Consider the following 15,258-nt stretch of genomic DNA (forward strand, 5'->3'; position numbering starts at 1 on the left):
TGTTGCCTTTCTCCATATTTGATTAGAATCAATTTGACATTCTCTGTCCTTGGAAGAGAAGTGATATGAACACAATTTTAGAAAATCAGAAAATTTAGAATAGCTCTAATATGATTTTTGGTTTTAGGTTTTGTTTGAGAATAGGCTACACAGATGTTGAGATACATGTAAACTATTTCTTTCAATGATTCCTTCATTATTTATTCATTCATTCAATTTTCAGCTATTTATTAGGCACATCTGTGTGTCAGGTATGCAATGAACACGAGGTTCTTCAAGTAATGGGTGAATCTTACTGCAAAAGAATGTGTGTTTTCCAGAATATTGATGAGCTGTCTTACGAGACCTAAAATTGTAGAGAAGTCTAACACTGGACTGCGGGAACAAGAGGTAAAGAAATTGTGAAGGTAGGTATCTCATGGTCACGAAGCTCACCAAGCTTATGAGGGGAAGTGTGGTCTCTTTCCACATTTTAGACATTGCGCTTTGCAGCTGTAGACCACCACACAGTTTATTTTGCCTGAAATGCTCATTTTCCCTCTTCTTCTAAATAACTCTGTGTCATACTTAAACTCTCAATTTAAGTTTCACATCTTCAGACTTTCTTTGACTCACTAGCCTAGAGTAAATTAAGTCTTCCTGATATATGGGAATGCCATTATTTATTTCCCTTTTCTTTTAACTTTTACTATAGATATCCTATTTCTAAATATTTGTTTGATACCTGTTTTTCTTTCTCCACTCTCCTTTTTTAAAAGACCGTTAACCACAATAGTCCAGATTATGTTATAGTAACAATTCTGAAACCTCAGGTAATTAATGCATCAAAAGTTTGTTTCTTGCTTGTGCTTTGTTTTTAGTGCAGGTCAGCAGTGGGTTCAGGTTTACACAATATTTCAGAGACTCAAAACAATTGAGGTGGGATCTACCATACACTAGAGTGAACCTACTAGAACAAATCATTTTTTATTTCAGGGGAGGGTCGGGGGGTTAATTTGTTTCTTTTATTTATTCATTGTTTGTCTGGGGCTACTTGGTCCAGGGAAGAGAAATAGGAGAATAACGCCAGGTCCTCTCACCACCCATTGGCTAGATGCAGTCACAGAATCTCACCCAACTTGAACAAGATTGAGAAATGCAGTTTTCCTTGTGCCCTGACAGGAGAAGAATCTGATATTGGTGGATGGAGGTAACTGTCTTTGAATTGAAATCCTTAGAAGAAATAATGGTGAGAAGGAAATGATGTCCCAGGTTTGGCCAAAATTGAGAAAGAACCTTTAGCTACTTCCATTAATTTTGGTTCTTTTATGTCACACATTGCTGAAAGGATTTGGCCCTATGATTGCTATTTCACCTTTACTGGTTATTGATGATTGTGGGGGGTAGAAGAAGGTCAAGGGAAATTGAGAGGGGCGAGCATAATTCTTTTTCTAATAATTTATGGGAAATGCAGCATGTAAATTATAAACCAGTAGAGTGGTGTGGCAATTGTTGATGCGAAGTTAGGTAAAGTGTATTTATAAAATACAATAATAATGATATTTTTGTATTTTTATTGTACTACAATAAAAAATGTAGTGCAGAAATAGAGTGAGCCTTTAGAAACTTTTGTAGGCACATGCCTGAGAAGTTTACATCTATTACATCTAATAATTTTAAAATATTTAAAATTAAAATGATTAAAAATGCAATTGCATGTTGTGTCTTGCTTTTTATGTTATTTCATTTTTCTAGAATATCATTTTTATTGTATTTTATAAAAGTTTCAGTCCATGAGAGATTATTGGAAATTTAAGAAACAACAGACTGATCCATTGACACAGATCATCTGTGAAGTACTAGTTTGAGCACTTACTAAAGAAAATGAGGGGCGCCTGGGTGGCTTAGTCGGTTAAGCGTTCGACTTTCGCTTAGGTCATGATCTCGCGGTTCGTGGGTTCGAGCTCCGCATCGGGCTCTGTGCTGACTGCCAGCTCAGAGCCTGGAGCCTGTTTCAGAGTCTGTGACTCCCTCTCTCTCTGACCCTCCTCTGCTCACGCTGTCTCTCTCTCTCTCTTCTAGAAATAAATAAAAATATTTAAAAAAAAAAAAGAAAAAATGAAAGCAGTGATCACTGGAAATTAGCATGTGTTGATTTATTAGGGTAGCAAGTAATATCAGACCATATATATTTTTTTCTTTTTAGCAACTGACTAGTCTAGTAATGTGGGAGAAACACGGTATATTTAACATATATGGATTTTGGCATTATATAATTTTCTCATGATATGCTTTTTGGAAGAAAGTTTTGAAATATGGGCTAGGCAGTGACTTTAAGTAGGTTGTTGGTTAAATAATTACATACAAAGAGCTCCAGTTTATGAGCCTGTTTACCTCTTCACTTACCCCTCCACTGTTCCTGAGAACTGTACTTCACCTTTGCTGGCCACGTCCCAATTTCTTCTTACATTTGTAATCGCTGGTTTTTCAGTGGTACCTTTGCACCATTTCTGAGATGTGGAGAATAGAAAAAGTAAAATAATTTTTAACATTTTAAAGGAAAAAGTGTGGGAGGTCTATGTAAAGCATATGTAATAAAGCATATACATTTCAGTTGACAGAGTTAACTGTAATTTGGCTATCAAGATAATGAAAGTCATTTTAGATTGCACTATTAGGAGATTTATTGACCTATCTATGAATTTATTTTTTAATGTTCATTTATTTATTTTGAGGGCGAACGAGAGAGTTTGAGAATGGGAGATGGGCAGAGAGAGACAGAGAGAGAGAGAATCCCAAGTAGGCTCCCGCTGTCAGCGCAGAGCCTGGTGCAGGCTTAATCTCACAAAATATGTGAGATCATGACTGGAGCCAAAATCAAGATTTGGACACTTAAGTAGCTGAGCTACCCAGGCACCCTGACCTATCTATGAATTTATACTCCACTTTTCTATGAAACTCGATTTGAGTCAGTTTACTGTCTATATATCTGTAAAATTAGCAATAAACTTGTAGCTGGCTGAATGCATTTTATTACATATTACAGTATTATAAGAGACAGGTCAAAAAATGGTTTCTGAGCTATCTAGTGACCAGAACAAAGCGAGAAGTAAGAATCATGGATAAGATAAAAGTAAAGCTTTTTCCACGAAAAATAAAACCTTTCATTGAAGGCAGGCACCTGGGTGGCTCAGTCTGTTGAACATCCCACTTGGCTTAGGTCATGATCTCATGGTTCATGAGGTCAAGCCCACGTCAGGCTTTGCCTCACAGTGTGGAGCTTTCTTGGGATTCTCTCTCTCCACCTCTCTCTCTGTCCCTCCCCCACTCACACTGACTCTGTCTCTCTCAAAAATAAACTTTAAAAAATATATAATAAAGCACTTTTAATGTAATTTCTCAAGTTTTAGGTTGCTTAAAGATTACCTGGGAAGATTCTGACTCAGCAGATCAAGGATGGGGTTCAGGAACCTGTGTTATTGAAAAGCACCTCAGTTGATTCCTGGTGCCCATGGTCCAAAGATTGTAATTTGAGAAACATTGATCTAGAGGAGTAGTTGGCAGTTTTCCATATGGGTGGTTTACCACAGCTGAGCCTTATATAAGAAAGGCTGATATGTATGTTTCTGTTATTTGGCAAGAATTTGGATTGCAGGAATTAAATCTTGCTAATTCAGGAGGCGGCCTGTAAAATTTGACCTTAAATGCTTCCTGTTAAATGTACTTAAAAAAACAGCAACTAGTTCTGCCATCCAATATATTTCTCCAGGCTCTCTGCAATCAATAACTACTGAAAACGTAGGATTCTTAGGAAAGTGAGACAGCCTACACAGAAAAATCCCCATGGAAAACACTGATATGAAGGATTGCCTGAGGAGTTTCACAGAGAATGGAAGAATTATTTAAAATATTATGTTAAAGGTCAAGTGCACAAATACCTACTACGTAATTATTTAAAAATTAGTATGCTAATTCATGTTTTCTTTTGGATGGTTTAGAATATTTAGTTACCTTTTCTTTAATCTGTAACATGGTTGTGTTGTGCAAGAAGTAAATGGGCTGGTGTCATTTTTTAAACTATAGGTCAAAGCAGTGTGTTTGATAATAGGAACATAAGTCATGTGTTTTGAAGGTTCTGGGTCCTTTAGCTGACCTCACAGCACGAGGCAGGGGGTGGGTACTAAATGTCTTAGAGTTTGTGTTATTAATCCCCTGAGAAGATGTTTGAACTAATCTCAAAAGAAAATATCAGTCCCCTTATTATAACTCGGGTAGTATTAAGAATCATTGAATAAAATGAAAAGAGTATGCTTTCTGCAAGAGAAAACCTTTTGAAAGAAATTCTGAAAAGTTATATAAAAATGAATAGATTTCCTAGATTGCATCATTTCTGTCAATTTTATATATAAATGTCAAATAAAAGAGTCCTAAATCCGAGTTAATTTAGGTTTTTAAAGCTACTGGACATGACACTATTAACTATACCTTTACTAAAAGTTGCTCTGTTTTATGAAACATGTTAGGTACAATACCCAAGAACCAATCTCTTAAACATGGGACACATTTTTCCTTTCATAAATATGCCGCCTAAATTATGATGATTCTTGAAGCATTACACATTTTTGACATGGAACTAAAATAAAAATCTTATTTTATAAAGATAGAGATTGATAGTTTTTGTACATGAAATCAAAGAATCTTAGAGACAGAGTAAATCACTTTACCCTACTTCTCTTTTCCTTATTAAATGCATTTAAACACACCAACACCGCCACCATCAGTCATGCCTTGAGGCACAAATCCTTCTTGTGATATTTTTTCATGTTTCATTTACCTTTGATCAGAAATTTTCCAAGATAAAGCTTCACCACTTTATATGAAGTCTACTCTGTTGCTACACATTTCTAATGGGTGAAAAGTTCTGAGGCCAAATTTTGCCTTTCTGTAATTTTCCTCCTTGCCCTTTGGTATGACACACGAATACAGGCATGTCCCTTAAGCCATATTTTCAAGTGTTTGAAGACCTCTCTCATTTTCCTCTAAGTCCTTCCTCCAGGCAGAGCATTCCAATTATTTCAAATATTTCCTGCATTACAGTCTTTGCAGATGCTCACTGCATATTTGCTTTGCTCCCTATTTGGTCAAGTGCTCATGTGGACAAGGATAAGATCATTTTTAATCTTACTATGTCCAGTCCCAGCATAATGTCTGGAACAGAATAGACAATTAAAAGCTTATATCCAGAAGTCTTACTAGAAGAATGAGTGATCAGTCACCATTGAGCTTTCTACATTTCCCCCCCATATTCCTTTTAAAAGTAGTGCCCAAAACTAATATACTCCTATGGTTATCTGGTCAGTGCAGAATATAGTGATTATCACCTTTCAGAACTTGGATAATCCATATTTTAAACAATACTGGATACAGGTTTCTTCTGTATATCACTCTGTGGACTAATATTGAGATTTTAGTCATATAGAGTAAGAATGTTTTTCAGCTGACTCATTAGCCATTGTCTCCCATTCTGTATGTATGCAGTTGATTTCATCTAAATCTCAGACATTAAATGTGTCCTGTTTTTTACTTTTTTAATAAAAAAATTAGTTCTGTCATCAAATTTATTTTTCCTGACTATGCCACGAACAATATGGTAAACCCGCCTTTAATATATCCTCCAAAATTAAAGGGCCACTTTTATTTATTTATTTTTTTAAAATTAATGCTCCCTTTTAATGTTTTTTTTTTTTACAAATAGTTTATTATCAAGTTGGTTTCCATATAACACCCAGTGCTCATCCCCACAAGTGCCCTCCTCCATGCCCATCACCCCACTCCTCCCCCACACCCATCAGTGCTCAGTTTGTTCTCAGCATTCAAGAGTCTCTCATGGTTTGCCTTGCTCCCTCTCCCCCACTATTTCCTCCCTTCTTCTCCCCCATGGTGTTCTGTTAATTTCCTCCTAATCCTCCTATACATGCAAACATATGGTATTTGTCCTTCTCTGCCTGACTTATTTCGCTCAGCATAACACCTTCAAGGTCCATCCATGTTGCTACATACACATGGCCAGATTTCATTCTTTCTCATTGCCATGTAGTATTCCATCATTATAAACCACATCTTCTTGATCCATTCGTCAGTTGATGGCCACTTAGGCTCTTTCCATGTTTTGGCTATTGTGGAGAGTGCTGCTATGAACGTTGGGGTACATGTGCTCCTATGCATCAGCACTCCTATAATCTCTTAAAGGGCCACTTTTAATACATCCCTAGAACCTTACTACAAATCTCATATATCTATTAATCCACATATTATAGTAATAATGATCATTCCACCTATGTTATTAACCAGATAGTTCTTTTGTTCCCCATAGGTATTTCAGGGGAAACTTTATCAAAAGATATATTAAATAAGGATATACTCTTTTAAAAAGTGATATTCTAAATCTGTTGTCTTATAATACTATCAGAAAAAGGGAGATCAGGATATAATAACTAAGGAAATTTTCTTGGTGACTCTGGGTTAGTTTCTGGAAATAATTACTTTCAAGAATCCATTTATTACTCTAGAATTGTACAGATCTATGTCATTAGTATATTTATTGGATAATTTTCTCTTCCTTTTTGAAAAATCACTGAACAATATTGGCCTTTAATGTTTGGAATTTTTTATATAAGCTAGATTCCTTCCTCATTAATCTCCACTCCTATCCCCCACCACCCAAAATTCCAATATGGAAGGATGTCTAAGTCTTGTCAGTATTTGGGTATTATGAAATGTGAAACATGAAATTGTCAACAAGGAAAGTCTAGAATTTATCACATATTTTGCATTTAGGGAATAAAAAAACAAACCTTACCAGATATCACTATACTTGAAGCTATTTATACTTTTCCTATTTTGTCATCTGTGCAATTTTGAAATCCCCAACTTTGATATGGCTAAGTACTCTGTAGACCACATGCCTAATGATGTTTCTTTGATTCTTTCTTCCTAATCTTACCTGTTGGTTCCCAATTATACTTCTGCTCTTAGGTCCATGGATTCCTCAACAGGCATTTTTGTTTTTGTTTTTGTTTTTTCAGTGATATCTTTGTTATATATCCATTGCTTTTTCAAGCATACGTTCTATCTGCCGTGAGTTTTCACTGATACTCATGAGATCAACTTACTTCTTTAGGTTGCATTTTAAATCTTAATTTGTAGGACACTCTTATTTTTAGCTGTTCTAGAGATAGAACAGAACCAAACCCATGAGAGACCTTGGTTTTATTACCAAACTTCTTCTCTGTGAATTATTTAATATCACTTTCATCATTATTCTTTTTATGTCAAATTTATTTTTACTGTTCATACTGTCAGTTCAATCTTTTGATCTGGGCATTTTCTTCCCTCTCTCAGGTCTTAAAAACTTTCTTTATCACAGCAAAAAATATTCATCTCAGACTTTTTTAGAGATCCAGCCTTTCCCAATGGTTGATAATAGAGGAGTCATAAATCTTAGTCTAGAAAGCCAAAATCATGATCATCATCTTTTATGTCGTTAGATGTTTACTTTCTGGGCTTTTTAAAAACTTTGCTTCTATAATCATACTTTCACTGATAGAAGATATAAAATCCATAGGTGTGCCTGCATATCTGTAGTAGTTATCAATTTCTGTATAACAAATTATCCTTAAGCTTAAGAGCTTAAAGCAACAAGCATTTATTATCTAACAATTTCTGGGAGATAATAAATTATCCTGTGATAATTTATAAATAATTATTCCTATGATATTCATAAGAATCAGAGAGCAACTTAGCTGGTGGGTCTGCACCAAGAGATTGCAGAGTCGCTTTGAAATTGTCTCATGTGATGGTTGGGAAGCTGTGCTCCTTGCTAGTTTTTAACTGGAGACTTCAAAGAGATATAGCTGTATCTCTCCCTCTCTCTCACTATCTATCTCCATATCTATCTATATCTATCTATATATCTATATCTATCTATATCTATCTATATATCTCTCAGAGAGAGAGAGAGACAGACAGAGATGGAGAGCACAGAGAAAGAATGCCCAAGGTGGAAATAACTGTTATCTGTAACTAATCTCAAAAGTGACACATTATTTCTGCCGTATGCTGTTGGTCACACAGCACATCTCTGGCACAAGGTGAAAGAGAACTCTGTAGGGTATGTGAAGCAGGAGATGCAGATCACTGGGACCACTTTCAAGAGCAGCTTGCAGTGGCTTGCAGTTTCCCATCCAAGCCTTCACATGGAAGCACTCTAGGTTTCTTCTGAAGGAATTAGTAATTTCTGTGGAAAGTAAGCAGTGATAGAAGACTGAGAATATGAGCCTTTTTGGGTCCTCTGGTTAATTTTAGGTAAATTATCACTAAATTAGCATATTGTCATTAGCTTTATCATCTGTTTTGGATGATGATCTAAACTTTTGCATCCATTTGAAATGATTTCATTTTATAGGTTTCAGAGAACCAGGAGAATGGATGTCTTATTAAATATAGACAATAGCCACCTAGATGATGAACCCTTCTATATATATGGTCCTTACCACATTTAATTCTAATTCAGAAATTTAACTATTTACAACTATGTAATAGTGGTTTCTGTTACAGTGGAATTAGATAGCACTGTGTGAGGATAATGGAGATGTGGAGACACAAAGGCCATGATTCTTTTTACTTTTTCAAATTGTGCAAAGCAGTGTCCACAGCAGGGGATATGAGATAATAAGATATTATACTTACCCACAAGGAGCTTATAGTAGTTAGTTTTATAACGGACTTGGGACTTGGGCCATCATTTCATTTTCCCTTACCTGCCAGCTTTGGGATGTATATATTGTCTGTCAGTTAGGGATGATGTAAAAACTATGAGATGATTTTTTCAGTGTTGTGATATATCTATTTAAAAACAGTGTGTTATATAAATGCCTTATTAAAATGTAAAGAGCCTGTCATAGGCAGCATAATGGTCAGATGCTATTGCACAAAATGGGTATTTCCCCCACCACGTAACGTAAGCATACAAGTTTCTATGCTTTCTTTAACACAACTATAATGAGAATTTTCTTACAATTATGAAACTCCGTGGTAAAATGGAAGTAAAATAAAGCAAAATCCTTTCCCATCATTATTTGGCAAATGAAGTCATTCCAGGTTTCTTCTGTGAGAATTAGTATTTCAGGCAAAAGTGATTTTTGGCTTGCAGAGCCTTACATACAACATTTAAAATTATTTAAAATAATTTGGAGTAAAATACTACTACCTTTTTGAGAAATAAAACAGGGGATTAAAGGCCTTCTTGGCAACAGTAATTCTGTGAAAGAATAAAGAATCCAGGTTAGTATTTTTGTACTATGTTGTATCCCCTACTAAGATCTTTCTTTAGGGGTGTCTTTCATAAGGTCTATGGCTAAATGCAAAAGGCAAGCCACACAAAAATATATACACCAATCCAAAATGATACACGGTTTGCAGGTTTGAATTAACACTAAAGGAAAAATTAAATTTAGCTACAATAAAGCTTATTAACTAAAAAATTTGATATGTGATTTTCCTCCCTCTGGGGTGCCAAGTCGGAGTATATGTTATAGCCAAGCGGTTGGATTTTTGCTGTGTTAAACTTAACCTGAGAACCTGAATTGCAGGATCTTTATTTTCTGACAGTAGGCCTGATTAATGCACAAATGCTTATTATTTATAATACAAGAAAAGAAGAGATAATTAGCTTGTAAAAATTCCTTCTTACGGTGCTATATCTTTGAATTCTGAATTCTCAAGGAGTAATTCCTGAAAGTGTCTCCTGGCATTTTGTTATTTGCAAATTATGGCTATATCACTTTAAGAAAATTCAATATCTAAAGATCACTATTTACCAAATACACGGAGGAGAGAAAATTGTTACTATTTGTACTATAAAAATAATCTGTTTTACAAAATGATGCTCTGCATGATTCCTATAAATAGGGAGCTTCTCTAGTACATTTAAGAATGTGAATTGAATACCAGAAGTATGATGTATGCAGAACTTTCTCGTCACACATTTACTGTGAAACAAAAATAGATTCTTTTTTTCAATATCAAACTGTTTCTGGATAATTTGTTTTCAGGATGAATTTAAACCATGTAACAAAATCTCAGTCCATCTCTGGGAATCTGTTGATCTTTATCACCAGAAATCTTACTGTAGCTTTTGCCAATCAGTGGGATCAAATTTAGCTTTCAGTTCATCTAGGGTTTACTGACTCTCTCTGAATCATATCAGTCAGGATGCTAAATGAGGATATAGAACATCTATGATCTTCTAATGCATCAGTTGCCATGGAAGCTGCTCTTCTGGCCTGATTTGATCAAATTCTTTTCAAGCAAGTAATTTGATAATTCTTTCTAAAGGAGAATGCCATAATTACCAGATTGAAAGAACCAAATTGTTTCTTTTAATTCATAAAGGTCTCTTCCTGATAATCATTATATTTTGGTCATTTTATTACATTGAGCAGATACTGAGAGTTGAGTTTGTGTATTTTTAAGTGCTTTGTTAAAAGTCTTTTTACTTTTAATTTCCTTTTGTTATGCTTATCAAAAAGATTATCTAAAATTCCAAATCTTTTCAGTATAAACATAGTGACATTTTCCTTGAGAAACAATGGATAATTGCGTCACAGTTAATGAGACATTTAGGTAAAAGTAATCGCTGTCAACGACCACCATCGTCAAAAACACCTATTAAATGCTGCATTTGAACATTAAGTTTATTGCATTCTAGAAGATTCTAGAAGATTCTGAACTCAGAATTTTTTGACCACCTAGTCCTGATAATATGCTTCCTGAAATGAAATAGAACAGGAATAAAAATTTGCCTTGCTATGAAATGTTATATGCAAGGAGGGACTTTTTTAGTTTTCTTAAACCAATCTCAAACTCTAGGCAATGCTTTAATTTTATAATAGGCATAAGATCGAGTGTGCATTTGCATACTTAACTTTAATGCTGCATGAAAAATAGGGGCATCATAAAATTAATTAGGACATTTACTTTCAGCCATAAGAAAGAAAACAAGTTATTATCTAGCAATTACCAGCTGTCCTTTAGATGGCAGTATGTAGCAAGGAGACGCTGGCTGTAATAGTTGCTGGGTAGGCTCTCATAACAAAAAGTAAAAAGAAAAAAAATTCAGTTTCTTGTCAGAAATGTCTCCTTGCATCTCCTGCATTTGGTTTCTTTTTCAAATGCCCGTATCTGGTTTGAATCTCTGAACATACATGCCCTGTGTCACTGAAATCATTACCGTGCATTTTCTTTGGTTCAGAAACAATATCTGTTCTTTAATATGTACTCCCAAGTACCCACGGCAGTGTTATGAGCCCTGTGGGTGTTAAGGAATATTTTTTGACTGACTGACTGTCAATACTGAGTTGGAAGTAAACATCTCAACTGTTCTATTGCTTTATGTTTTTCAAACTTGGAGACAGAAGTTATCTAAAGAGTGTTGGCCAAGATATGAAGAACAAAAATATAGACATACTGTCTAAAAAATATTCAGAAATCAGTATTTGTTTCTGAAATTCTAGATAAAAACTCCTGTGAGTTTCTCTCTGTGATGGATATGCTATTCCATCTGGTTTTGTTGGGGATTAGGCTTTGCCAGATCTGGCCAAATGCTTTGTAGTAAATTCAAATATGAAGCCATGTTTATCCTTTTTCATTATAACCATATATCCAGGCTGTACCCACTGTCTCCTTACGTCAATATAATTTTTATAGCAAAAATATAAATATAGAATTTTTTTCTGATCTTCTTTTCTCTTATCTAAGACAGGAGTTATTGGATGTTTGGAAATAATGCATGTCTCTAATTACCAGTGATTTGTGAAAGAGACAGTAAAGGAATTAGAGCAGTCCAAACATTGCAGCTCCAAATCTTGATCAGAGACTTTATTACTTTTTATGTAATTATATTCTGTCCATGTCTGATTCAATTAGAAGTCTTTCCAACAAAGCAGGTTACAGCATCTGGAGCTTTTGATCTTCTTTAAGCCTCTGATGTAATCGGGCAAATGATCACTTCAAAAAGAGAACACAAACCCTCAAAACCTATTTCCCAATTTCAAATGATCCTTTTAACCCTCTGTGCTTCCTGCAGCTGTCCCCTAAGTCAACAGCTGGGTTTAGTGGTGAGCTGAAAGCTTAACTACTGCAGAACATTTGAGCAACCTTCTAATGCTATGTATGTCGACATGGCTTATTTCTTGTGCCTACTTTTTAAAAGCTTCAGCTCATTCATTCAGTTTATTAAAAAAAGAAAAGCAAAACTCTTGCGAAGGAACTATTTAAGATAACCTTTCCCAGCTATTTGACATTTGTAGCCCTGCTAAGTTGCAAGGGGTTTTCTGTCTCCCTGGTCTTTTCAGTGTTTTCAGATTCGTAGAAACAAGCTTTTTCCTTGACCCTAATTTTGCTGCTTTCTGTCTTCAAGCTGTAATGCCCGTCTACTGAGTCTCTTGTGTTTTATCAGATGTCACTTGTTTTTATGTTCTTTATGCTCTATGTACTTTGTGCTTTTGTCCCTTTCAAACTACTGCAGATGATTGTGGGTTTCTGTTCTCTGACACAACTGTCCTAGTCCTTTGTAAACTTCCCCTTGTGGGTAGAACACAGATCAGCTGCTGTTTAATAAAGCAGGCATCTCATTTCATTCCTTCTGCATCCATCAAAATGTCTTTTCCTAGAACTGGCATTCTTCCACTGTTATTTGGTTAACTTGCCACATACAAGTGATTTTTCATTTCTTGATTGGAGAAAGAAACTCTCAGGGGTAATGTATTTCTTGTCGAATGGTAGAATACCAGTTTTCTTCCTAGACACAGAGAGCTTGCTCCTCTGCCATTTTGATACCGATCCAGCCTCTACCATGTTGAAGCTACTGACTTTTGTGAAGCTTAGTGATGTTTGGAGAAAAATGTCACATATTTAAGCTCGTCTTGAGTTAAAAAATAAAATACATAGTCTACATTGATGGACTGCTAAAATTAATTATAGTGATGGCAGTTCTGAATGTTTATGTGTATATATTTTTCTTTATTTGTAAGAATCTCAAATTATAGCATTCATACATAGATTCCCATTTATTTCCTTTCTACTGCTGTTAAGAAACAAGCAAGAGTTATTTTTCTCATTTTGTGGATGAGCAAAGTGAAACAAGGCTAAGTGAACAGAAATATAGTGACAGAGGAGGGAATAAATGTCTCCTGATTCCAAGCCTGCTGCACCCAGCACTTTGAAGCTGCTGGCTTCTATGAAAGTTAGTGATATTTGGAGGAAAATGTCACCATTAAAGCATACTATAGCTTCTACTGGACCAAAGGGATTCTGTATCTACCATCAGAATGCAATGCAGTAATGTGTTTTTGAAAAGTCATGTGGATTTGTAACTGCTAAAAAATAAGGGCAATTTTCTTTGATTACTCCAAGAGTCTATTAACTGATTAGGAGTGCTTAGTAATATAGGAGGCCTGAGACTTCTTGTGAACTTCTCCAACTGTATAGTCCATCCGGGGGTTCATTACTAAAATACTATTAAATGCCTAAAATATTTAGCATTTACACACAACATCTACTGAAAGGACTTTTTCTGAGGAGGTCAGCATTATGTTAAAAAATGTATATTTAACCTTTTTTCCTAATTAACAATACATCTTCAATCTTCATAAGGTAGAAGTTAAGAGTATACAAAGATGCAAATCCAAATTTATATAATTGTATCATTCTGGTTTAATTATTTTTCAGATTTTTTAGTAAATGTACATATAAAATTTTGCAAAACGGGTTTGTAAGCCTCTCAAGGAAACTCCCAACTAGTCGCATTCTTTATTCACATTGAAAACGTTGGAGGAAAAAAAACCCCAAAGTACTATCAAAGTCAAAAAAGTGTTTGAACCAACAGAGGTTAGGAAGAGCAAGTAAGTAACTTTATATCTGTCAGCCAAATAGACTTGCTAATAAGAAATTCCAGGATTATGCAGAATCCCCCATCTAACCTCATGTTGTTCTGAACTGGGGCTTGCCCATGGCAGAAACCTACCCAGGTAAAATTCACTGCATGGAAGAGAGGAAAATTTGTGTCCTCTGCAAGAAAGCTTCTTCTCAGGAGGTAGAGAGGGGAGTTAAGCAGAGCATGTCCAGTCAGTCTTTCCATACTTATTAACTAGTTAACTAGCAGGGCCAAGAGAATGTGCATTACACAAATTAGTTCCCCTTAACTGGAAATACACATCAAATATGGATAAGTATTTCCCATCAGCAGGGTCACATAATACCTGCTGGTTTTTATTTTGTTTCCCCCTTACCCCCATTTAACCAGAGAACTTGATTTTTTTCTGGATTCTTTGTGAACCTACTGGACTTACATTGAAATGAAATGATGGATTGAAACATTCTATGACATCTAGGAAACCATGAAGGCACTCTTGCCTAGTGTGTGTGTGTGTGTGTGTGTGTGTGTGTGTGTGAGAGAGAGAGAGAGAGAGAGAGAGAGACTATTATTCAGCCATATAAAAGAAGGAAATCTTGCTATTTGAAACAATAGCTGGATGAACCTAGAAGGACATTAAGCTAAGTGAAAATGTACAAAGAACCTTTAAAACTCAACAATAAGAAAACAAACAACTCAATAAAAATTTGACCAAAGATATGAACAGATCCCTTGCCAAAGAGGATAGATAAGTGCAAATATGCATATGAAAAGATGCTCCACATCATATGTTTTCAGGGTTATGTAAATTAAAACAACAGTGAGGAGCACTTGGGTGGCTCAGTTGGTTAAGCATCTGACCCTTGCTTTCGGCTCAGGTCATGATCTCCCGGTTTGGGGGAGTAAGAACCTTGCATCAGGTTCTGTGCTGACAGTGTGGAGCCTGCTTGGGTTTCTCTCTCTCCCCCTCTCTCTGCCCCTCCCCTGCTTGTGTGCTCTCTCTCACAAATAGATACATAAACTTAAAAATAAACAATGAGATACCACTCATTTCACACATAGTAGAATGGCTAGAATCTGGAACACTGACCGCACCAAATACTGGTGAGGATATGGAGCACTGGAACCTCGTCCGTTGCTAGTAGTAATACAAAATACTACAGCTACTTTGGGAGACAGTTTTGTGGTTTCTTACAAAACTAACCATAGTCTTACCATACAATCCAGTAATCATACTTGGCATTTACCCAAAGGAGTTGAAAACTTTTGTCTACCGAAAACTTGTACGCATATGTTGATAGCAGCTT

The 15,258-nt window shown here is 35.5% G+C and overlaps 1 long non-coding RNA gene across 1 annotated transcript in view; it reads left to right on the forward strand.

Annotated features, from left to right (window-relative positions):
• Positions 1–296: 296 nt before the first annotated feature.
• The window catches only part of LOC120225018, a 94,112-nt gene continuing 79,150 nt past the window's right edge, over positions 297–15,258 (forward strand). The window contains exon 1 of the long non-coding RNA XR_005526724.1: positions 297–407. This is a non-coding gene — a long non-coding RNA (uncharacterized LOC120225018). The remainder of the gene's footprint in view (positions 408–15,258) is intronic.

This window comes from Hyaena hyaena, unplaced genomic scaffold, assembly GCF_003009895.1.
Source record: "Hyaena hyaena isolate Hyena2069 unplaced genomic scaffold, ASM300989v1 scaffold_1308, whole genome shotgun sequence".
Lineage (NCBI taxonomy): Eukaryota > Metazoa > Chordata > Mammalia > Carnivora > Hyaenidae > Hyaena > Hyaena hyaena.